Genomic DNA, 27,006 nt, shown 5'->3' with positions numbered 1-27,006 from the left:
GACCTCGACCTCATTTCATGGATCAGTGAACAAGGTTAAGTTAGGTGGTCAAGTCCATATCTCAGATATAATAAGTAATAGGGCTAGTATATTTGGTGTATGGAAGGACTGTAAGGTGTACATGTCCAACTGGCAGATGTCATCTGACCTTGAACTCATTTTTATGGTTCAGCGGTTATAGTTAAGTTTTGTGTTTTGGTCTGTTTTGATAACTAATTTCTCATACTTTATGCAATAGGTCTACTATATTTGTTGTATGGAATGATTGTAAGGTGTACAGGTCTAGCGGGCAGAAGTCATCTGACCTTGACCTCATTTTCATGGTTCAGTGGTCAAAGTTAAGTTTTTAAGTTTTGGTCTTTTTATCTAATATTATATGCCAAAGGTCAACTTTATTTGGTGTATGGAAATATATAATGTGATCTATATGTCAGTCCCGCAGGTTTTATTAGACCATGACCTCAATATCACGGTTCATTGCACAATGTTAAGTTTTTATGTTTTGTTTTATTTTTCTTAAACTATAAGTAATAGGTCAACTATAATTGTTATAAGGAAGCATTGTTAGCTGTACATGTCTGCCTGGCATGGTTCATCTGACCTTGACCTCATTTTCATGGTTCATTGGTCTTTGTTTAGCTATCTTGATTAATGTTAAGTTTATGTGACAGTTGTAATAAAGCTTTTTACTTAGGACTATCAACATAATACCAATGATTAGTAACGAAGACGAGATATATCAGTGTGTGCACTCTTGTTTATAATTAGGAGGATGTAAGTGGTGATATTTGAGAAGGAACATCTACAATCCTTCATAAATAGATATAAGAAGATGTGATATGAGACAACTCTCCATCTAATTAACAAGTGGTAAAAGTAACCAATTATAACATTTTATAAATCAAAGTTCTGTCTTCAACACAGAGTTTTGGCTCACACCGAACAGCAAGCTATATAGGGCCCCAAAATCATTAGTGTGAACCATTTAAACAGGACCACAAACGATCTTATTTAAATGGAAAAAAACGTGAAACACTTATGAACCACGTCAACAAACAACAACCACTGAACATCAGGTACCTCATTAGGACAGGCGAAAAAACAAATGCAGTGGAATTAAATGTTTTGATACCAAGGTACCAAGCTTAACCCTTAAATGAACGATAGTGTGACATCACAACATATAAAACCTCACTATAAAATATGAATTAAAATGGGTTAACTTAATCAAAGGACATATTACCACAAACGTGAATATATACACTAAACGAATGAGTTTGATATATGCCACAATGATAATACAAAATCATTAAAATAAGGGATTATATGTTAAACAATTTCACAAGGATAACCACAACCTTTATTGTAAAGGTACACATTTGGGAGTTTACCGACTTCAGGAGCTATATAGCTACTTAGGTATAATTGAAATCTATCAATGTACATTTATACAGTAGGCAGTATGTGCTTGAATTCGAGAAACAACACCTACAATCCTTTGTGTACATTTGATATAATAAAAATTGCAAGATAATGGTTAGAATTTGTGAATCTGCACAAACTATCGTATCGTTTATGTTTGCACCACCACAAAACGTAAATCGTTAGTTCTTTATCTGTGTCTTTATCTTCAAGTTGTTTTTGTATTTACTTTTGTGGTACATGCGATTCATCATATCTGCTCATTATTTTACTCATTGTAATGATCACCATCTGCTCCAAAACTCCTAACCGAAATGTAATAATCTTTTGGCATAATGTTTACTCTCTAATGTTGTAGTGCAATCTATATGCTAGTAGAATTTTGGGTCAGAACTGTATGTGGGTTTCTTTGCCGAAGCATGAACGTATTTTGCAATAGGTTTATTTGAGAGATACATATTGTTAAGGATTTTTATAGTGAAAATGATTTAGCGGTTTATACAAATTCTTGACAATTTTTATCCACAAACTCTAAAAATCCTTCATTACAATGATTTATACCTTCTTATAATCTTAATCATATTATATGATATTTTACACCTAATTTTCTAAAACCATATATTACAATAAATTAAACTTTCTCATGATCTTAACCATATAATCTTTTAGCATCCCATTTTTTATCAGATTTGTTATAGCGTATACTTTACACTTGGAGATACAGTAATATTCCCATGAAAAGCCAGAAATTAACTGGCACGCAAGCTCAAAATATAATTGTAGTTATCTTTAAGGCAAATTCGTTTTGGCATTACTTGAAAAAAAATCTGTATGCACTTAATCTGGTTAAACTTGGATGTAATTTTTTCTAGTTATCTTACTCAAACCACATTTTCTTATATAAAAATGATTTATAAACATTAACAATTTAAAATGCATGCAGGAGGACATATCTTTTGATAAAAGACAACTTATAATTGCAAGTCTCTTAAAACACACAACAGCAATAAACTATATAACAATTGAATATTATACACTGAATGGGCACTTTACACGAAACATGCGTCATAGGACTTTGAACACATATACAGCAATCCCTAAATGAACCTGTATTCACTGTTTATAAAATATCTCAATTATTTTATAAATATAAGGTTAAATTTTTAGTAGTTAATATACAATTTCACGAAAGGCTGTTCTCTCAGTCGCATTGATAAAAATGAACAAAGGCATTGTCTTCAAAATAACCGATGTTGCTTCAATTTTATTCGCTGTTTCAGACTGTTTTCCTTATTTTTTTAAATAGCAGACAAACTTGGTCCAAGTTGAGGAGTAACTTTTAATCAATTATGCGACAGTTATATCAAGTGTCCATAAAGCACTTAACACTTTTTCAACATGGTATTGAAAAGTCCAACATTATAGGTGTAAATCTTATTTTAACTGGTGTTTTCACGTCAAACTTTAAGATCAACGGGTTATAGTTTATAAAGTATCATCATTCATCGAAACATTTAAGAAATTAAAATATTTTCTTCATTCCATTGTAAAATATGTTATAATTCTGAACATCGGACAGACGCTAAAGTAGTTTTTAGTCAAACAAATGTGTTAATGCTACGTCCATTTCTATTATTACTGAATAACTGAATGCAAACCAACAGAAAAATATATCGAAAACTTCTTCAAATCTTGTATCTTGTATGTAGTATTAACAAATATCAGTATTTCTTCAATCATTCTAAACCACCCACGGAAAAAGATATGTTTAGTGAAGATTTTTTGTGTGGTTTGTGTTGCTAAGTCTTTATGTGCTTTTTATGCTGATGTTTGTGTTTGTGATTTGGTCTTTTTCTTTTTTTATCCCTGATGTTGTCACTTTATTTTCGACTTCTCAGTTTGTAAGTCCCTTTTATATCGATCGCCTCTCTAAAGCTCAACTTCTTGGAGGTTTTAAATAACTGCATCTCCTGTATGTTCCCTTCAAATCGATTGATAGTTGTGACTTCTTGATTTGCGTACTTCATTTCTATTTCATAGGTTAAAGGTTTTTTAAAATAGCCAGTTGTTATCAGCAACTAATAGCATGTCCTCTTCTGTCAGGAAAATGATGAATATGGCACATATACTTATAAAGACCCATGGTTATATCATGTTAGCTATACATTTTCTCCATGAAAACTGTATATTAATGTTTGGCAAATAAAGTTAAAACGCATGACTGTCGTTTTTTTTTAAAATTTTCCACATTGTTCTTAGATTTGTTCGTGTGTTGTTGTGAACAAAAGTGTATTATCAAAAGATAGTAACGACCGTGTAGATTCCATTCACTACAAAACGTTAAAAATATCTACCGGTACCTTCATGATATTTTTTGCTTTGAATAATTAAGACTTGATTCTCTCAATGCTAATATGAAGAGATCAATTCTTTCGGCTTATGTCTTTCGGGATTTGATATTTCACCTTATAAAAAATTGCCAACTATTATCAAAATCATGAGATAACGTCTTTTGCGTAACAAACAAGTTTCAGCTAATCAACTGTGTCAACTCTTTAATAGTTTCAGTACATACAAACAAACAAAATACTCAGAATGACGGCTGATACAAGCTGGTTCCCAGACTCAAGAACAATACCAACTGCCTATACCTCTTACCATCTCATAACCATAAACAAAACATATACAGACTGTATATGGGAATTACAGACAATAAAAATAAACTGTAGATGTATCTTACAACCACCGAAATACAAAGACTGTTTTTAGAACCACAGACTATTTACATTCAGATTACTTTTAAGAACCACAGACAATACATTCAGACTGTGAGGAGAACCACAGACAAAACACACTAACGTACCTAACAATTAGACAATTCATTAAGAACACATGCAATACATATAGGTTTAAGTGGATTAACGACCCACCTTTTATGTAAGTTTGTTTACACATTGTTGTCAATATAATGGAATTTTATACACCTGAGAGGTTAAGCTAGCTATAAAACCAGGTTAAAGCCACCAGTTTCTACATCAGAAAATGTCTGTACCCTTTCAGTAAAAAGACAGGTGGTATACCAAATATGTCTGTGTTTTTTTTCAAACATCGTTATACATAAATGGAATTTGATGTGACAGTCATACAAGCGCTATAAAGCCAGGTTAAATCCACCATTTTTTGCATTTAAGAATGCAGGTACAAAGTCAGGAATATAACAGTTGCTGTTTATTCATTTGATGTATTTTATCATTTGATTTTGCCATTTGATCAGGAACTTACCGTTTCTGCTTTTCCTAGGAGCTCTGTAATTTTGTTATTTTACTTCATACAAATGAAGCATATTCTTTTTGCTGTGCATGTTCTTATTTTGTGTCATGGAAGAATACCCATATCATGTGTTATTCTAATACATGAAGAAAATCTAGAAGTAATCTTTCAACTTAAAATTGTTTCACACATGCTTAAAAATTAAACACTTGAAATGTGGTATGATTATCAAGAAGATAACTATCCAATGGAGACTTTCAAAAATGGCAAAACACATACCATATTGTATACTTTAGTTCAAAGGAACACAACCAGCCATGTCATTAGTGTAGAAAACTTGGGGTCAACACATTCAGAAAGTGAGTAGGTTAAAATCAATCCAGTTTAGTCTGGTGTAAAATCATTCTGTAATTGCCAAAAGTGCTTTTGATATAAAACATGTGTAAGGCAATTTCCTATATAATTTACATTTCCAAGGGACATTACTCATGGAGAAATAGTGGATTAATTGAAATGAATTTCAAACTAACCCCAATTATTGCTAAGATAAACCTTCAATATGAATTTCGTAGCAATCCTATGAATGATGTAGATTTGAAAAAGCTTTCCATGCAATTTTTCATATGATTTATATATCCAAGGGGAATAACTCCATCAATAATAATTGTTTGGCACTGATTATGACTCCCCTATAAAATGAATTCTAAACACTAACTTAACTAGGAGCTACATTCAGTTTAAAGGTAATCAAGTATAAAGGCATATTAAAACTGCTTCTGAAATTTCTAGTTGTTACAGATACACATGTTAGAAAAAAGGTTAAAAAAAGATATGCATTTTTCACTTTACTAGGAGTATCCCATTTTGGCAAAGAACCCCAAGCATGAGAAGGAAAAATGACATAAAGTATCTAAGAACATAATATAACATGATTTATTGTACGTAGCTCTTTAATACTAATTGAATATAACTAAAACACAAATCTAAGTGCAGTAAAAATAGTCTCCTCTGTTCTGTAGACATTCTTGTCTCTCATGCTTTCTTAACTGTGTGGTAGGCACTAGATCTTGTTTAACCTAAAAAATAACAATATGGTTCAGTTGACCAAATGATTATTCCAAAACAATACAAAATTTAAAAGCTTCAAACAGTTGTTATTTACTTTATATCTAAAGACAAATATGATGTTTCACCATTGCAATGGCAGAATCCCAAGATAGTATCAAAATGTAAAACTTATAATGCAGAAATTCAATTCACGTGTGAGACCAATCATTTAAATGAAAAGTTCAAATCATTTTTTTCTTGGGTAATTACTTTCCTTTGATTTACAACTGTGATGATTAAAAGAAAAAGTGTTGTGATAGACAAACATAGTGTGGTGATAGATAAACATAAAGTGGTGAGAGACAATAGTGTGGTGATAGACAAACATAGTGTGGTGATAGATATACAGACTGTGAGGACAGATTTATACAGTGTGGTTATTGATTATGTGTGGCAGTAGATATATTATATGTGGTCATAATTATATATTATGTGTGGCAGTAGATACATAATATGTGGTGGTATATACATTATGTGTGTGCCAGCAGATGTATTATGTCGACAATGTACAATAACACCGAAACAATATATTTATTAGGTTTACTCATCATGAATGTTAGAATCATTGACAGACAGTTAGTATACCATATTTGCTGCTTTTATTGAAAAGACACCTAACATGATATTTACATATAATATTGCATAATATGTTGAAGCAGTTATTCTTTAAAAACATTTCTTTTAAATTATTTCATTTCAACCAGGATTGTTTCATGCTAATCCACTTTCAAATTGGTATAAACAGGGCTTTGAGAGATATACCCAGTGGTGTGATAGACATAATATATCAATTGAGGTGAAAATCTAAAGAGTAAGGTGATAGATATTTTGAGTGAGGTGAAACATATAAAATGAGGTGATTGATTTGCAAGGTGAGGTGATTGGTATTTTTAGTAAGGTGATAGGGTATATTGTGTGGAGATGTACATAGAGAATTTTGGGGTAGATATAGGGTTAATTGGGATAGATATAGAGAGTGTGTGGTCATTGGTAATTCATGTGAGGTGAAAGTATGTAAAGTAAGGTGATATGTGTTTATAATGTGGACATAAATAAAGGTACTGTGTTGATAGATATGGATAGCATGGGCATAGATATAGAATGTGTGTGGTGATTGATATATAAAGTGAGGTGATTGGTAAAAAAAAGTAAGGTGATATGTGTTTATGATGTGGTCATAAACCATGGAGACTGTGGGGAGAGATGTTGAGAGTATGGGGATAGATATAGAGAGTGTGTGGTGATTGATATATGAAGTGAGGTGATTGATAAATAAAGTAAGGTGATATATGTTTATTATGTGCAGATATACATAGAGAAAGTTTGAGGTATATATCGAGAGTATGGGGATATATATAGAGAGGGTGTGGTGATTGATATATAAAGTATGGTGATTGAATAATAAAGTAAGGTGATAGGTGTTTAATATGTGGAGATATACATAGAGACTTTTAGGGTAGATATAGAGAGTGTGTGGTCATTGATAATTTATGGTAGGTGAAAGTATGTAAAGTAAGGTGATAGGTCTTTATAATGTGGTCATAAACATAGAGACTGTTGGGATAGAAATGGAGAGTATAAGGATAGATATAGATATTGTGTGGTGATTGATATATAAAGTGAGGTGATGGATAAATAAGGTAAGGTGATAGGTGTTTATAATGTGGTCATACACTTAGAGACTGTGGGGAAAAGATATCTAGAGTATGGGCATAGATAAAGAGTGTGTGGTGAGTGACATAGAGAATGTGGTGATAGACACAGAGATGATGGGGATAATTATAGAGAGTGTGGTGATTGAGATATAAAGTGAGGTGATTGATAAATTAAGTAAGGTGATAGGTGTTTATTTCGAGAAAATATACAAAGAGACTTTCAGGGCAGATATAGAGAGTGTGTGTGTGGTGATTGATTTATAAAATGAGGTGATTGATAAATAAAGTAAGGTGATAGGCTTTTATTAAGTGGAGATATACAAAAAGACATTCGGGGTGGATATAGAGAGTATGGGGATAATTATAAAGAGTGTGGTGATTAATATATAAAGTGAGGTGATTGATAAATAAGGTGAGGTGATAGGTGGTTAATTTGTGGAGATATACAGACAGACTTAAGGGGTAGATATAGAGATTATGGGGATAGATTAAAGAGTGTGGTGATTGATATATAAAGTGAGGTGATTGATAAATAAAGTAAGGTGATAGGTGTTTATTTTGTGGAAATATACAGACTTTTGGGGCAAATATAGAGAGTGGGGGATATATATAGAGAGTGTATGTGGTGATTGATTTATAAAGTGAGGTGATTGATTTATAAAATGAGATGATTGATAAATAAAGTAAGGTGATATGCTTTTATTAAGTGGAGATATACAAAAAGACATTCGGGGTGGATATAGAGAGTATGGGGATAATTATAAAGAGTGTGGTGATTGATATATAAAGTGAGGTGATTGATATAAAAGTGAGGTGATTGATAAATAAGGTGAGGTGATAGGTGGTTAATTTGTGGAGATATACAGACAGACTTAAGGGGTAGATATAGAGATTATGGGGATAGATTAAAGAGTGTGGTGATTGATATATAAAGTGAGGTGATTGATAAATAAAGTAAGGTGATAGGTGTTTATTTTGTGGAAATATACAGACTTTTGGGGTAAATATAGAGAGTGGGGGATAGATATAGAGAGTGTGTGTGGTGATTGATTTATAAAGTGAGGTGATTGATTTATAAAATGAGGTGATTGATAAATAAAGTAAGGTGATAGGTGTTTATTAAGTGGAGATATACAGAAAGACATTTGGGGTGTATATAGAGAGTATGAGGATAGTATGAGGATAGATATAGAGAGTGTGGTGATTGATATATAAAGTGAGGTGATTGATAAATAAAGTAAGGGGGTAGCTTCTGTATAATGGGGAGATATACATGGAAACTGTTATGATATACATGATTGTAGGCATAGTTATGAAGATTGTAGTGATAGATAATCATGGTATGACACTGTTGTGATAGATATGGAGAGTGTGGTGATGACTACAGCGACTGCAGCAATGGAGTAAATTATCAACCACCACACTATTTATCTGTTATTGAGTATCATTTTTTATAAAAAAAATACTTTACCATCATCACTATTGCTGAGTGCTGCTTGGTTGTAAATCATTTAACTATTTTTGTTATTTCATTTATCTTTTCTTCAATTTTCACCAATGACCTGTAAATCCCTGGAAAATCTTGTTTGGTATTTCTGTCAGAAGAACACAAATATAAATAATCAATTTTATAATTGCTACATGATAAGAGTACAATCTTATACAAACATATCTCAGTGGACATTGCATATCTGCATATAATCTTCCACTGTAAATTATACAATGACCAGTCCATTTCTCTCACTTATAGAAGATACAACAATAGTATATCGTCTAGTGAAAAACAGAAAAAGAATGATGATAGATGTAATCGTTGTGCTACTATAAATATGATAAGATGGTGATAAATAGATATAGATTGGTGATAATTGTGGACTTAGTTATAGTTGGGTTATGTGTATATACATAAGGTGAAGGATACACATAACAGTAGTATGATATATACAGTGTGATGATATATAAACAAAAGGATGATATATATATATACATACTGTGTGGTGACATATATCAATGGTGTTGTGATTGATTTAAACAGTGTAGTGAGTTAATAGATACATATGTGCAGGGGATACATATATAAAAAAATATATATAAAATGTGATGAAAAAAAATCAACAGTGAGGTCAATAAGATATTTTCAGGGAGGTCATACATATATAAACTGAGGAGATAGATATATAAATTAAGGTGAGAGATATAAAAATTGTGGTGACAGATACACAGTGTGGTGATATATGTATAAAGTTAGGTGATAGAGATATAAAATGTAGTAATATATGTACAGTGTGGTGATAAATATATTAAATAAGGTGATAGATATATGAAATGATGTCTAACTTACATAAAATGAGGAGATAGATATACAAATTGAGGTGATAGATATATAGAGTGAGGTGATAGATACATAAAGTGCAGTGATACATGTTTAAAGTGAGGTGATACATGTTTAAAGTGAGGTGATAGATGAATAAAGTGATGTGATTGATATGTATGTACATGTATATAGTGAGGTCATAGCTTATAGTGAAGTGATAAATATATAAAGTGAGATGATAAATGTAACAAGTGAGGTAATAGATATATAGTAAGAATAGAGAAATAAATAGTTTGGTTATAGATAAATAGTGAGGTAATAGATATAAATAGTTTGGTCATAGATAAGTGTCTGGTGGAAAGAACATTTACAATGATGTCATCAAGATATTTTCAGAGAGGTGACAGATTCATATGAGGAGGGACTACATATATAAAGTGAGAAAGAAGAAAAATATTGACAGTCAGGCCAATAAGATATTAGCAATGAGGTGATACATCAATAAAATGAGGACATTGATATATAAAGTGAGGTAATATATATATATAAAGGTTGGTTTTAAATTATAGTTATGACCAGTTAGGTGATAGATGTATAGTGCGGTGAAAGATATATAAAGTGTGTTGATAGATATATAAAGTGTGATGATAGATATATAAAGTAAAGGGGTAGCTTCTGTATAATGCGGAGATAAACATGGAAACTGTTATGATATACATAGTGTTGTGACATATGATCAGATACGTGTTAGATATATAAAGTGTGGTGATAGATACATAAAGTGTGGTGATAGAAACATAAAGTGTGGTGACATATGACCAGTTAGGTAATAGATGTATATAATGAGTTGATAGATATATAAAGTGTGGTGATAGATATATAAAGTGTGGTAATAGATGTATAAAGTGTGGTAATAGATACATAAAGTGTGGTGATATATGATCAGTTTTGTGAAAGATGTATGAAGTTAGGTGATAGAAATATAAAAGTGTGGTGATAGATACATAAATTGTGGTGATAGATATGTAAAGTGTGTTGATAGATATATTAAGTGTGGTGATAGATACATAAAGTGTGGTGACATATGATCAGTTAGATGATAAATGTATAAATTGAGGTGATAGATATATAAAGTTTGGTGATAGATATATAAAGTGTGGTGATAGATATATAAAGTGTGGTGATAGATACATAAAGTGTGGTAACATATGATTAGTTAGGTGATAGATATATAAAGTGTGGTGATAGATACATAAAGTTTGAATACATATGATGAGTTAGGTGATAGATAAATAAAGTGTGGTGATAGATATATAAAGTGTGGTAATAGATACATAAAGTGTGGTGACATATGATTAGTAAGGTGATAGAAGTATATAGTGAGGTGATAGATATACAAAGTGTGGTGATAGATACATAAAGTTTTGTGAATTATGATTATTTGGGTGATAGATGTATAAAGTGTGGTTATAGATACATAAAGTGTGGTGACACATGATCATTTAGGTGATAAATGTATAGTGAGGTGATAGATACATAAAGTGTGGTGATATATGATCAGTTAAATGAAAGATGTATAAAGTTAGGTGATAGATATATAAAGATAGGTGATAGATATATAAATTGTGGTTATAGATATATAAAGATAGGTGATAGATATATAAATTGTGGTTATAGATATGTAAAGTGTGGTGATAGATTTATAAAAGGTAATGATAGATGTATATAGTGTGGTGATAGATACATAACATGAAGTGATAGATACATAAATTGTGGTGACATATGATCAGTTAGATGATAGATGTATATAATGAGTTGATAAATATATAAAGTGTGGTGATAGATACATAAAGTGTTGTGACATATGAATAGTAGGGTAATAGATGTATATAGTGAGGTGATAGATGTATAAAGTGTGGTGATAGATATATAAAGTGTGGTGATAGATATGTAAAGTGTGGTAACATATGATTAGTTAGGTGATAAAAGTAAAGTGTAGTGATAGATATATAAAGTGTTGTGACATATGATCAGATAGGTGATAGATATATAAAGTGTGGTAATAGATACATAAAGTGTGGTGACATATGATTAGTTAGGTTATAGATGTATATAGTGAGGTGATAGATATATAAAGTGAGGTGATAGATACATAAAGTGTTGTGACATATGAATAGTAGGGTAATAGATGTATATAGTGAGGTGATAGATGTATAAAGTGTGGTGATATATATATAAAGAGTGGTGATAGATATATAAAGTAAGGGAGTATATACAAAAAGTGTTGTGACATATGAATAGTAGGGTTAAGATGTATAAAGTGTGGTGATAGATATATAAAGTGAGGTGATAGAAACATAAAGTGTGGTGACATATGATTAGTTAGGTAATAGATGTATAAAGTGTGGTAATAGATACATAAAGTGTGGTGACATATGATCAGTTAGGTGATAGAAGTATAAAGTGAGGTGATAGATATACAAAGTGTGGTGATAGATACATAAAGTGTGATGACATATGATTAGTTATGTGATAGATATATAAAGTGTGGTGATAGATACATAAAGTGTGGTGACATATGATCAGATAGGTGATAGATATATAAAGTGAGGTGATAGATACATAAAGTGTTGTGACATATGAATAGTAGGGTAATAGATGTATATAGTGAGGTGATAGATGTATAAAGTGTGGTGATAGATATATAAAGTGTGGTGATAGATATATAAAGTAAGGGAGTAGATATATAAAGTAAGGGAGTAGATACAAAAAGTGTTGTGACATATGAATAGTAGGGTTAAGATGTATTAAGTGTGGTGATAGATATATACAGTGAGGTGATAGAAACATAAAGTGTGTTGACATATGATTAGTTAGGTAATAGATGTATAAAGTGTGGTAATAGATACATAAAGTGTGGTGACATATGATCAGTTAGGTGATAGAAGTATAAAGTGAGGTGATAGATATACAAAGTGTGGTAATAGATATATAAAGTGTTGTGACATATGATGAGTTAGGTGATAGATACATAAAGTGTGGTAACATATGATTAGTTAGGTGATAGAAATATATAGTGAGGTGACAGATATACAAAGTGTGGTGATAGATACATAAAGTGTTGTGACATATGAATAGTAGGGTGATAGATGTATAAAGTGTGGTTATAGATACATAAAGTGTGGTGATATATGATCAGTTTTGTGAAAGATGTATAAAGTTAGGTTATAGAAATATAAAAGTGTGGTGATAGATATATAAATTGTGGTGATAGATATGTAAAGTGTGGTGATAGATATATTAAGTGTGGTGATAGATACATAAAGTGTGGTGATAGATACATAAAGTGTGGTGACATATGGTCAGTTAGATGAGAAATGTAAATATTGAGGTGATAGATATATAAAGTGTGGTGATAGATATATAAAGTGTGGTGATAGATATATAAAGTGTGGTGATAGATACATAAAGTGTGGTGACATATGATTAGTTAGGTGATAGATATATAAAGTGTGGTGATAGATACATAAAGTGTGGTGACATATGATCAGATAGGTGATAGATATATAAAGTGAGGTAATAGATACATAAAGTTTGGACACAAATGATGAGTTAGGTGATATATATATAAAGTGTGGTGATAGATAAATAAAGTGTGGTGATAAATATATAAAGTGTGGTAATAGATACATAAAGTGTGGTGACATATGATTAGTAAGGTGATAGAAGTATATAGTGAGGTGATAGATATACAGAGTGTTGTGATAGATACATAAAATGTTGTGAATTATGATTATTTGGGTGATAGATGTATAAAGTGTGGTTATAGATACATAAAGTGTGGTGACACATGATCAGTTAGGTGATAGATGTATAGTGAGGTGATAGATACATAAAGTGTGGTGATATATGATCAGTTAAATGAAAGATGTATAAAGTTAGGTGATAGATATATAAAGATAGGTGATAGATATATAAATTGTGGTTATAGATATATAAAGTGTGGTGATAGATTTATAAAAGGTGATGATAGATGTATATAGTATGGTGATAGATACATAACATGAAGTGATAGATACATAAATTGTGGTGACATATGATCAGTTAGATGATAGATGTATATAGCTATAGTGAGGTGATAGATATATAAAGTGTGATGATAGATATATAAGGTGTGGTGATAGATCTGTAAAGTGTGGTGATAGATATATAAAGTGTTTTGATAGAAATACAAAGTGTGTTGACAGATATACAGTGTGGTGACAGATGTATAAAGTGATAAATGCATAAAGTTAGGTGATAAATACATAAAGTTATTGGATAGATATATAAAATGAGGTGAGATATATATATATATATATAGAGAGAGAGTTAGGACATTAATATATATAGCTATAGCGAAGTGCTAAATATATAAAGTGAGGTGATAAATGTATCAAGCAAGGTGATAAATGTATCAAGTAAGGTTATAAATGTATCAAGTAAGGTTACAGATATTAAAAGAAATGTGTTAGATGTATTATTTGTTGAGTTACATATATAGTCACGTCAAAGATATATCAATAGAGGTTTACATATAAACAGTGAGATTATAAATATATTGTGTGAGGTGATTGATACATAAGGCAAGATGATGGGTATTTAAAGTAAGTAATAGGTGTATATAATGTGGTGGTATATATAGATACTGTGGGGATATATATAGAGAGTATGTGATTATTATAGAGTGTGGTGATTGATGCATAATGTGAGGTTAAAGGTATCTTAAGTAAGTTGATAGGTGAGGCAATAAGGAGATATACATAGAGACTTTTGGGATAGATATAGAGAGTATAGGTATAGATAGGTATATATATAGAGAGTGTGATGATTGATACATTAATTGAGGTGATAGGTATTTAAACTTAGGTGATAGGTGTATATTATGTGGTGACATACAAAGAGACTGTTGGGATAGCTATAGAGAGTATAGGTATAGATATAGGGAGTGGTGGTTGATATGTGAGGTGATAGGTATATATAATGTAGTGATACACATAGAGACTGTAGGGGTAGATAAAGACAGTATGATGATAATTATAGAGTGTGGTGATTGATATATACCATGAGCTGATAGTAAGGTGATAGGTGTTTATAATGTGGTAATATACAAATACATTCATCATAGATACCAGGACTAAAGTTTGTATATATGCCAGACACATGTTTCATCTACAAAAGACTCATCAGTGACGCTGGAATCCAAAAAAGTTTAAAAGGCTGAATAAAGTAACAGACTGAAGTGATAGATATTGAGAGTATGGTAATAGATATAGAGACTGTAGCAATAGATATGCAGTGTGTGGTATGATAAAAATGAAATTTCATGTGTTAAAATAATCACTATATAAATTTGTTACTAAAGGATATATACATGTATTCAATAAGGATGTTTGACCAACATTTATTATACCATATTCCTATTTTTATTTACATAATACATGTGCATGATTACAAGAATGTAGAAAAGTCATTGATATAAATATTGTGTGATATGCTGTAGCAGTTTTCCTAATAATTATTTTCTAACAAACCCTTCACCATCACTATAAACAGAATTGCTGAGTGCTTCTTTGTTATAAATCATTAAATTATACTTGTTATTTTATTTGAAATTAAATATACCTTTTTCTTTTCTTCCATTTTCACCCATTACATCTTTGTCCTTTTAAAATCGTGTTTTGTATCTCTGTAAGAAAAATCAAAATATAAATAATAATTCCTACATGAAGTCATTATAGGTTTACAAGCTTATACAAACATATATCAATGGAAAAGCAGAATTTGTTGGAATTTCTGTACCGTTTTAAAATTTAAAAAAATTAAGAAGCTATATAACCTTAGTTAAATTTTAGTATTGTACAAGTTTTACAACTTAGTTATACGGTATTAACTGTTTTATTGTATAAATTTCAAAATTGTTATAATCTAATCAAAGAAGATTGATGTGATTCATTTTACATTATGATCATACTGATGAAGGTTAACCAAAATATTTATAAATAATTACTTCATTACTGTTTTGTTTACTTTTAAGGGTTTAATTATATATATCAAGATGAGGTGGTGAAAGATATATAGTGTGGTAATTTATAAATATAAATATGATAAAGTGGTGATACATAGATATACAGTAGAGTGGTGATAAGTGAGGACATATATATATATATAGCAAATTTACAGATATAACATTGTGGGGTTGATGTTTAAACGAATATATATTGTAATTTTTTAATATAGTGCGGTGAAGAATATACAGAATAGCGATTATATATAACTTATGATATATAAGCAAAGTGGAGGTATACATATATACTGTGTGGTGACAAATATAAACAGTGTGGTGATTGGTTTAACCAGTGTAGTGGTAGACATATTAACAAAGTGGTGATGGATATATAGGGGTGACAAGTATCAATTGTGTGTTGAATGATATACATGTTAAGTGTAGTTATATGTACTATTAGTGTTGTTATATATATACAGTGTGGTTGTTGATATATATAGTGTGGGGATATCCAATATAATCAGGATAGTTGGTAGCTAATAAAAAAAAACCTGAATCAATCCATTTCTTTCCTCTAGATACACCAACTGTATTTGAAGCAGTTTTTTCATGGCATAGCTTCTTCTTCTTCCAAATATGATGAATATTCTGGCAAGTTTTGCATGATTAAAATGAATAATCAAAATGAGAAGCAGTTTTCTTCTTGATGTGTACCTTTGTATTACTTCCTTTCCATCATAATTTATCAAGGTCCATTGTAGAATAGCAATCTGAAAAAATTCATATAAAAAAATAACATTACAAATTCAGTAAATCAAAATACATTCTACCATATCAACAAACTGTTATATAAAGCCCATTACTTGTTAACATATATCAAAGCTGTTTTTTAACTTTTTAACATATGGATATACGAATCTTTAATATATAAAAAAAAATATGTAATAGATCTATATAGTACAAGGAAAGACAAATTTTATTTTTTAGATTGTGGTGATAATTGCATAGTGTGAATAGTGTAAAAATAGATATACAGTATGTGGTGATAGAAATACATATAGTAATGATAGCTATTGGGAGTGTGGTGATGGATAAAGAAAGTGTGGTGATAGAAATGTAACATGTGGTGATAGATTTGAACAATGTAGATGTATTCAGTTTGGTGATAGAATAAAAAGTGTAATGATAAATAAATAGTGTGGTGATAGATAAATTTAGTACAGAGATGATATATAGTAAGGTGATATAGATTTCTATTGAGGTGATTTATATTTATCAATATGGTGATATATATTTAGAGAGTTGATAGTCTATATATACAGTGAGGTCATAGATATAAACATACAGTTGTAATAAATAAAAATATAAACATCTTCTATGGTAAATATGTATAACATTGTATAAAGTCGTGATTTTATACAGAATGGTGATAAATATAAAAAAATGTATTGATAGAAGTATAAAGAAGTAATAGATTATTTGTGTGGCGACTTATATATATATATTCATGTATTGTAGTACGCTGCTAGATTAAAACTGACGAGGAAAGGTAACACACGGCCACCGAAAGCTTTATTTTTGTGAAGCCCAGGTGGTCGTGTGGTCTAACGGGACGGCTGCAGTGCAGGCCATTTGGTGTCACGATATCTATGTAGCATGGGTTCGAATCCCGACAAGGGAAGAACAAAAAATTTGCGAAAGCAAATTTACAGATCTAACATTGCTGGGTTGATGTTTAGCAGGTTGTATATATATATATATAAAGAGAGGTGATAGATATATTCAATATGTTGATATAAATATAAAAAGAGATGATAGGTAAAAGTGTGATGTGATAGATAAATAAGGTGAGGTGGTAGATATATGAGGTGTGGTGACATAAGACCAGTTAGGTGATAAATGTATATAGTGAGGTGAAAGATATAAAAAGTGTGGTGATAGAAATATAAAGTGTGATGATAGATATATCAAGTGTTGTGACATATGATCAGATATGTGTTAGATACATAAAGTGTGGTGATGGATACATAAAGTGTGGTGATAGATACATTAAGTGTGGTGATAGAAACATAAAGTGTTGTGACATATGATCAGTTAGGTAATAGATGTATATAGTGTGGTGATAGATACATAAAGTGTGGTGATAGATACATAAAGTTTTGTGACATATGATGAGTTAGGTGATAGATATTTAAAGTGTGGCGATAGATACATAAAGTGTGGTGACATATGATCAGTTAGGTGATAGATGTATATAGTGAGGTGATAGATATATAAAGTGTGGTGATAGATATATAAAGTGTTGTAACATATGATTAGTAGGGTGATAGATGTATAAAGTGTGGTTATAGATACATAAAGTGTGGTGACACATGATCAGTTAGATGATAGATGTATAGTGTAGTGATAGATACATAAAGTGTGGTGATATATGATCAGTTAAGTGAAAGATGTATAAAGTTAGGTGATAGATATATAAAGTTAGGTGATAGATATATAAAGTGTGGTGATAGATGTATATAGTGTTGTGATAGATGTATATAGTGTGGTGATAATGTGGTGATAGATGTATATAGTGTGGTGGTAGATATAACGTGTGGTGATAGATACATAAAGTGTGGTGATATAGATTTCTATTGAGGTGATTTATATTTATTAATATGGTGATATATAATTAGAGAGTTGATAGTCTATATATACAGTGAGGTCATAGATATATACATAGAGTGGTAATAAATAAAAATATAAACATCTTTTATGGTAAATATGTATAACATTGTATAAAGTCATGATTTTATACAGAATGGTGATAAATATAAAAAATGTATCGATAGAAGTATAGAGAAGTAATAGATTATTAGTGTGGCGATATATATATATATATATATATATATAAAGAGAGGTGATAGATATATTCAATATGTTAATATAAATATAAAGAGAGATGACAGGTAAAACTGTGATGTGATAGATAAATAAGGTGAGTTGTTAGATATAAAGTGTGGTGACAGCTTTATAAAGAGTGGTGATGTATATATATATAGTGTGGTGAAAGAGAAAAATGTGAGGTGATTCATTGATTGGTGTATAATGTTAGGTGATGGATATATGAAGTGTGGGGATAGAAATGTGAAGCTACCTAAAAGAAATCTAGTGAGGCGATAAATATAAACAGTGAGGCCATAGACATATAAAGGGAGGCAGTTAATGACTATAGTATGGTGTAAAAGGTATTCAGAGAGATACAAATATAAACATCTTTTGGTGATAATATATACAGTATTGTACAAATTGGTATTTATACAGAACAGTGATAGTTATATATAATGCTTTTAGTTATATACAGTGTGTTGATTGAATTATAAAGCAGTAATAGATTTAAAAAGTGGTAATACATGTATATATATTCAGTGTGGTGATATTAATATAAAGTGGTGATGGATAAATATGTTGATGATACAAAAGTGTAGTGATAGATTAAGTGAGGTGATAGATGTATAGTAAAGACATAGATATATAGTTAGTGGATATCTATATCTGAAGTGGTATATATATAAAGTATGGTGATAGAGAGATAAAGTGATAAAGTGATAGATATTGTAGATGGTGATAGATATATATTGTGATAAATAATGGAAAATATATATAGAAAGATCTGAATTAAACACCTTTGGTGTTAGATATATATACAGTATTGTACAAAGTGGTGATAAATACAGAATGGTGATAAATATATACAGTGGTTTTGGATATATACAGTGTGTTAATAGATTTATAGAGTGGCGATAAACATATAGTGTGGTGATAGATATATATGGGAGTGTTGTACAAAGTGGCGATTGATACAGAATGGTGATAAATAGATAGCATGGTGATAGATATATACAGTGTTGTATAAAGTGGTGATTAATGCAGAATGGTGATAAATATATACAATGGATTGATAGATTTATAGAGTGGTGATAAATATATAGTGTGGTGATAGATATATTTAGTGTGGAGATTTTAATATATTGGTGATATAGTGTAGTGATAAATAAAGTGAGGTGATAGATATATAGATTGGTGAGAGATATAAAAACAGTAGGATGATAGATATATACAGTGGTGATAGATGTTTGCAATGGTGATAGATGTTTGCAATGGTGATAGATATATACAATGGTAATATATATCATGTATGTTTACATTGGTGATAAAAAATAAATATTTTTTTATTATAAATATTGTTTTTATTATAAATATTTTTTAACTCGATATATCGCATTCCCGACCTGTTGATTATTTTCATTTAATCTAGGTGTGGTTAGTTTGATCTTACATTGTAGTTGTTCATTAGTCAATATTTGATTATGACGTAAAATTTCATGCTTTCATCTGAAATTCCCATTGACGACATGAAAAGACAGAGAAATATATTTCACCTCCAAATCTTGTGCAATACTATATTTATCCACTCTTGACTGTGTCAAAAACAATTGATTTTAATATGGCCTAAAGGAATGTGTACTTTTTTATCGTCAAGGATAAAAAATTACTGTTATAAATGTCATAATAAAAATATTGTCTATTGTCTATATTGTCTATTGTCATTTGGCAATTTTTTTTAACGGTTATTAGTGAAGACAGGGGTACCAAGATTCCCAGGGGATTACAAGTATCACCCTCATACATGTACATGACAGGGGGTAGGAGGGGTCATGATCCCAAAATCCTGGGCTTAAAAACATGAAATCCCGAGATCCCTTATTTAAATAAATTTAAATCCCTACATCATGAAATTCAAAAATAGAATTCCTGGATACCTAAATAGTCAATCCCAAAATCCTGAAGCTAAAAACACCCAATCCTGGTGTCCCGATAAAGGTCCTATCCCCCTCATACATGCACGATCCATAACAATCTTTTTAAAAGTTTCTGGACTCCCCAAGAAATCATTTCGGCCACCTCCTATGAACACTGACCTGACACATACACATGAAAAGTATTAATTGTCCGGCTCTTTTGAACCAGATCACATTTTGTAGTTGGAAAAGGAAAAAGGGGGGGGGGGGGGGTGAAGCCTCCTTTCCTTTAAAATGTTATTTTGCATTTAAAGATGATGTATGTTTTCATTGTTACAATGCATTATTTTTCATACCTTTCACATGTTTTTTTTTTACGTTTTAGAAGTTATGTGTGCTCTTAAGGACGAGAAAGAGAGCCACTTCAGCAACTGAGCAAGTGTATTTTCTTTCGCAGATAAAATGTAAATAGATGCGTACAAATCTATCTCCAAATAGAAGATTTTTCAAAAATGAAAGTGGGAAATTCAGTGGGCGTTTCTTGCGCATGCGCACAGACCACGGTGATAGTTACGGTGACTGTATCAGGAACCTTGCATATTATATACCTCCATTGCTTACTCTTCAAGGTCATACGGATCTTCTTTCTGCTCAGTTGTTTGGTCCCTACAAAATCTCATTTTATTTTAATATATGAAAGGATTGAAACTCAAAACTGTATTGTTCATCCTTTTTTAATAAAATGTTTATTCAGTCACATGTTTTCCTTGGTACATCTCCTTTAATCAATGCCATATTTCACCTCATTTCTAATATATTTATTTCAAGAAAGATAAAATTAAACACCACTATTATCCTATAAAACAAACCTCAAAATTTTAACCAATACATACCTGAGTAATCATTTCCAATGCTGTAAAGCTTCATCATAAACTGATTGATGAAATGCAGCTGGCTGATTTTCTAATCAAAATTATCATTGTAATGTTGACTATAGTCTGATTCTCTAATCATTGTAATGTTGACTCTAGTCTGATTTTCTAATCATTGTAATATTCACTGTAGTCTGATTCTCTAATCATTGTTATGTTGACTATACAGTCTAGGTGTCTGTAAGTCTTCACATTTCTCTGGTTCAGCAATTCATCAAAATAAGACTGTTGCATTTTGTGGATAATAGTCTTGTAAATTCTCTGAAAAAACAAATGTAATTAACTTTTATATAAAAAATGTATTCAGAAGGTATTGCCAACAAATTCAGTTGGTACACTGTCAGTCTCCTAGACATATACATGAATGTGTCCCCTATTCCTGTTGTTGTAGGTAGATACTATTTGGAAGCAATACCTGGTCAAGTTACATGGATCTTTCAACTTGAAATGCATGATATATTTGCCACAGGGGGTTATGCACCCACAATCAATCATGAATTTTACCATGGTTACAGAACTTATAGTTACAGTTCGATGATGTTTATACAAGAGTAAAAGCTTGAAAACATAACAACTCTAATAAATCAATAAACTTAAAGAAATGGGGTAAAGTCATCATATTGTAATTTCACATGCAACATGAAAAATTAGTGAAATCATTCAATTCTCCAAAAGTAATTTTCTGGAACTTTTAAAATCTAAAATCCAACACAGATCACATTGAATCAATTAATTGCCTTAAAATTCTTTCAAACATATTTCATGTCCCCTAATATTCTAATGAAACAAGAATGTGTTCATAGTACACGGATGCCCCACTCACACTATAATTTTCCATGTTCAGTGGACCGTGTACTTGGGGTCAAAACTTTAATTTGAAATTAAAATTAATAAGATCATATCATAGGGAACATGTGTACTAAGTTTCAAGTAGATGCGACTTTAACTTCATCAAAAACTACCTTGACCAAAAACTTTAACCTGAACTTTGCACTTTCATTTTCTATGTTCAGTGGACCATGAAATTGGGATCAAAACTATAATTTGGCATTAAAATTAGAAAGATCATATCATAGGGAACATGTGTACTAAGTTTCAAGTAGATGTGACTCAGTTTAACTTCATCAAAAACTACCTTGACTAAAAACTTTAACCTGAACTTTGCACTTTCATTTTCTATGTTCAGTGGACCATCGTAGGTGGGGCATAAAAATGCCTAGGTCTTTGTCCAAGTAAAAATCAATTTAAACTGATTTGGCTTCTAATTCTAACCTATTGATCACACGACCATATATCGGTTCAAATTCTAACCTTTTGATCACATGACCATATAGGTGTTACACAACAATCTACTCATTTCACACTTTAGTAACTGGCTGTGCAGAAAAATATCTACTGACAAAGGACATACTGCAAATAAATTATGTAACTGAACTTTACTCAGATCAATAACAAAAACGTGAAAAAAGTGTTAAAACAATTGAGATTAAACCATGTACATAATATTTATTACCACCAAAACGGCTGTAAGTAAATCGAGGATCAAGGACAATATAATGGAGAATCAAGTCTTCTACTTTTTGAACTATGGCTTTATCATCTTTATAAAAATACAAATAGACTGCATCTACTATAAACTTGAAAACTGTAAACTTGAAATATAATTCCATGTATCAGTAAAATACGAAAAAGTAAAATAAATATTTTCAAATCTTTGCTATCGATAGTTGAGCAAAAATATGCCATCTGCATTTTCAGTTGGTGCAACCTTTTCAAACATGATCATCACGATACTTGCTACAGCATCGACGCAGGCACTTGTTTTGTAGTAACCAGTGCATGCTCTAGTTTAATTTTTTTTTTATTTATTCCGATGTCAATGAACACGATTGATTGTTGGTTACTTTGTGTCCAGTGGCAAATATTTCATGCATATTCAGGACGATCAATGAACACGAGCCAACTTATTATTTAAAATTTCATCAGATAGTCTTCTATATCATATCTTAATTTTTCGAAAAAGATTTCAAAAGTCGTGTTTTGATCCATATTTTTAATAATGAAAATAATCTGGGAAAATACCAAGGGGTTAATATCTACCTTGAGTATGTGTGGTTTCACGAACAGTTCAAATCAAATCTTTTGCTTCTGTAAACTGCATGTGTCCATTTTGTTCGTTTGAAGACAAAGTGCTATTTGAAACACTTCGGCGGGAAGTTTTCCACTGGTCAACAATGAAGGGTCTAAAAACTCCAAACCAATGAAAACTCACAAAATAAGACACACCCTCGGTATTAAAACTGCTCACAAAATTTATTTGACCACAGCTAGCCTTTTTTAACAATAAAATTTAGATCTCAAATCGAGCATAAAAAGGTGTGATAATACATTTGATATAAAAATGACTTGTAAAGATCTTTTTTTATCCTAAAGACTCATGAAATTAAGAGACCGTGGCATTTTATACATAAACAGTTACAAATAATAAATAAGAAACAACACGAACTCCATTAAAAAAGTTACAATTAAATATGTATCATAATCTAGTTGTTCTTTATCACTCAGATCACATTTTTTTCCCAGATCCATCAATAGAACAAACACTACCAGCTTCAATTGGCAACTTGTGACTTCCACATCTAAATTTATTAATAGTATACATCATTTCAGGTGGGGAAACAGAGAGATATTTCTCAAAACCAAATTCAGTCTTACGTTTCTATAATTAATACACTTAGGTGAGTTAAATATTTGTGCTTTCCAATTTTCAATAAATTTTTCATGAATAAACTGTTTAACTTGTCTTGACAGAATAACATTTCTTTTCATAGTTTGGTTATTCCTACAATGATTATAACCACATTCAAGTAAAATTTCGTTGATACATGGTAACCATTTAGAGTAATACACATCATCTTCGTCAAGTCTATATAACATATCATATCGTGCGTGATATTTTCTTTTTTTTACCATTTAAAATAAGTTGCAAAAAGACAACCATTCTGGCTTTAATACAAATAGGCATAGGTTCTCTACCAAGCTCTCCATAAACAATACAATTTGGAGTACATTTAAACAATACAATTTGGAGTACATTTTTTAATCTTTAAAATATACTTGCAAAATTCTATTGCAAAGATTAAATAATTTCATTGTTTTCGTAACCCCTAACCCCACACTTGAGCACCATACAACAATATAGGTGCAACCATTGCATCAAATATTTGTAACAAAATATCAACTGGTAAACAAAGCCTTCTCGCTTTACACAATGCATAGAGCATGGCCTTCCTAGCCTGTTAGACTAGCCGAGCTTTATTTTTTGAAAGTGTACCTTTTCTTAAAAAAGACTGTTCCCAGATATACAGAGGGGTGATAGATATATACATTGGTGATACACATATAGAGTGGTGATAGATATACAGAGTGGTGATAGATTTACAGATTGGTGATAGATATACATAGTGGTGTTAGATATTCAGAGGGTTAATAGATGTACAGAGTGTTGATAGATTTAAAGGGTGGTTGATAATAGACAAAGTTGTAATAGCTATTCAGATCAGAGGTAGATTTACAGAGTGTTGGTATTCAGAGGGGTGATAGATATTCAGAGGGGTGATGAATATACACAGTGGTGATATGTGTACAGAGTGGTGATAGATATACAGGGTGGTTGATAATAGACAAAGTTGTGACTAATATTCAGATCAGAGGTAGATATACAGAGTGGTGGTTTTCCGAGGGGTGATATATATTTAGAGGGTCGATAGATATACACAGTGGACTGGTGATGGATGTACATAGTGGTGATAGATATTAAGATTGGTGATAGATATACAAAGTGGTGATAGATATAACGAGTGGTGTTAAATATTCAGAGATGTGATAGATATACAGAGTGGTGATAGATATTCAGAGTGGTAATAGATATTCAGATTGGTGATAGATATACAGAGTGGTGATAGATTTACAGGGTGGTTGATAATAGACAAAGTTGTAATAGCTATTCAGATCAGAGGTAGATATACAGAGTGTTGGTATTCAGAGGGGTGATAGATATACACAGTGGTGATATGTGTACAGAGTGGTTATAGATATACAGGGTGGTTGATAATAGACAAAGTTGTGATTAATATTCAGATCAGAGGTAGATATACAGAGTGGGGGTTTTCCGAGGGGTGATATATATTTAGAGGGTCGATAGATATACAGAGTGGTGATATGTGTACAGAGCGGTGATAGATATACAAAGTGATGATAGATGCACAGAGTGGTAATATATACACAGTGGTGATATGTGTACATAGTGGTGATAGATATACAGGGTGGTTGATAATAGACAAAGTTGTGATTAATATGCAGATCAGAGGTAGATATACAGAGTGGTGGTTTTCCGAGGGGTGATAGATATTCAGAGGGGGGATAGTTATTCAGAGGTGTGATAGATATTCAGAGGTGTGAAAGATATACACAGTGAACTGGTGATGGATGTACATAGTGGTGATAGATATTCAGATTGGTGATAGATATACAAAGTGGTGATAGATATAACGAGTGGTGTTAAATATTTAGAGATGTGATAGATATACAGAGTGGTGATAGATATTCAGAGTGGTAATAGATATTCAGATTGGTGATAGATATACAGAGTGGTGATAGATTTACAGGGTGGTTGATAATAGACAAAGTTGTAATAGCTATTCAGATCAGAGGTAGATATACAGAGTGTTGGTATTCAGAGGGGTGATAGATATACACAGTGGTGATATGTGTACAGAGTGGTTATAGATATACAGGGTGGTTGATAATAGACAAAGTTGTGATTGATATTCAGATCACAGGTAGATATACAGAGTGGTGATATACAGAGGGGTGATAGATATTCAGAGGTTCGAAACATATACAGAGTGGTAATATGTGTACAGAGTGGTGATAGATATACAGATTAGTGATATATATACAGAGTGGTAATAAATATACAGATTGGTGATATATATACAGAGTGGTAATAGTGGTAATATATATACAGATAAGTGTTAGATATTCAGAGGGGTGATAGATACTCAAGAGTGTCGATATATATAAAGAGTGGTGATAGATGTACAGAGTGGTATTAGATATATACAGAGTGGTGATATATATACAGAGTGGTAATAGATATACAGAGTGGTGTAAGTTATTCAGAAAGATGATAGATATACACAGTCGTTATAGCTATACAGAGTGGTGATATATATACAGAGTGGTGTTATATGTACAGAGTGGTGATAGATATTCAGATTAGTGATAGATATACAAAGTGGTGATAGATATACAAATAAGTGTTAGATATTCAGAGGGGTGATATATACTCAGAGTGTCGATAGATATACAGAGTGGTGATAGATGTACAGAGTGGTAGTGGATATATACAGAGTGGTAATATATATACAGAGTGGTAATAGATATACAGAGTGGTGTAAGTTATTCAGAAAGA

At 31.0% G+C, this 27,006-nt stretch overlaps 2 long non-coding RNA genes across 3 annotated transcripts; both read right to left on the bottom strand.

Annotated features, from left to right (window-relative positions):
- Positions 1-5,611: 5,611 nt before the first annotated feature.
- On the bottom strand, positions 5,612-21,080 carry LOC134709404 (uncharacterized). Of its 2 annotated transcripts, XR_010105961.1 has the most exons (5): positions 20,955-21,080; positions 16,529-16,584; positions 15,433-15,496; positions 8,926-9,049; positions 5,612-5,768 (listed from the first exon to the last, which is right to left on the bottom strand). It is a non-coding gene; the product is annotated as an uncharacterized LOC134709404 (long non-coding RNA). The 2 variants fall into 2 exon arrangements; XR_010105960.1 differs by lacking the exons at positions 16,529-16,584; positions 20,955-21,080 and adding an exon at positions 16,366-16,472.
- A 138-nt stretch (positions 21,081-21,218) lies between these two features.
- LOC134711403 (uncharacterized) lies at positions 21,219-23,752 on the bottom strand. The gene is made up of 3 exons (XR_010106183.1): positions 23,631-23,752; positions 21,492-21,791; positions 21,219-21,264 (listed from the first exon to the last, which is right to left on the bottom strand). It is a non-coding gene; the product is annotated as an uncharacterized LOC134711403 (long non-coding RNA).
- Between the last annotated feature and the right edge of the window lie 3,254 nt (positions 23,753-27,006).

Source organism: Mytilus trossulus, chromosome 3 (genome assembly GCF_036588685.1).
Source record: "Mytilus trossulus isolate FHL-02 chromosome 3, PNRI_Mtr1.1.1.hap1, whole genome shotgun sequence".
Taxonomy (NCBI): Eukaryota; Metazoa; Mollusca; class Bivalvia; order Mytilida; family Mytilidae; genus Mytilus; species Mytilus trossulus.
The sequence above is the reverse complement of the archived record's forward strand: the minus strand, read 5'-3'. Positions and strand labels throughout refer to the sequence as shown.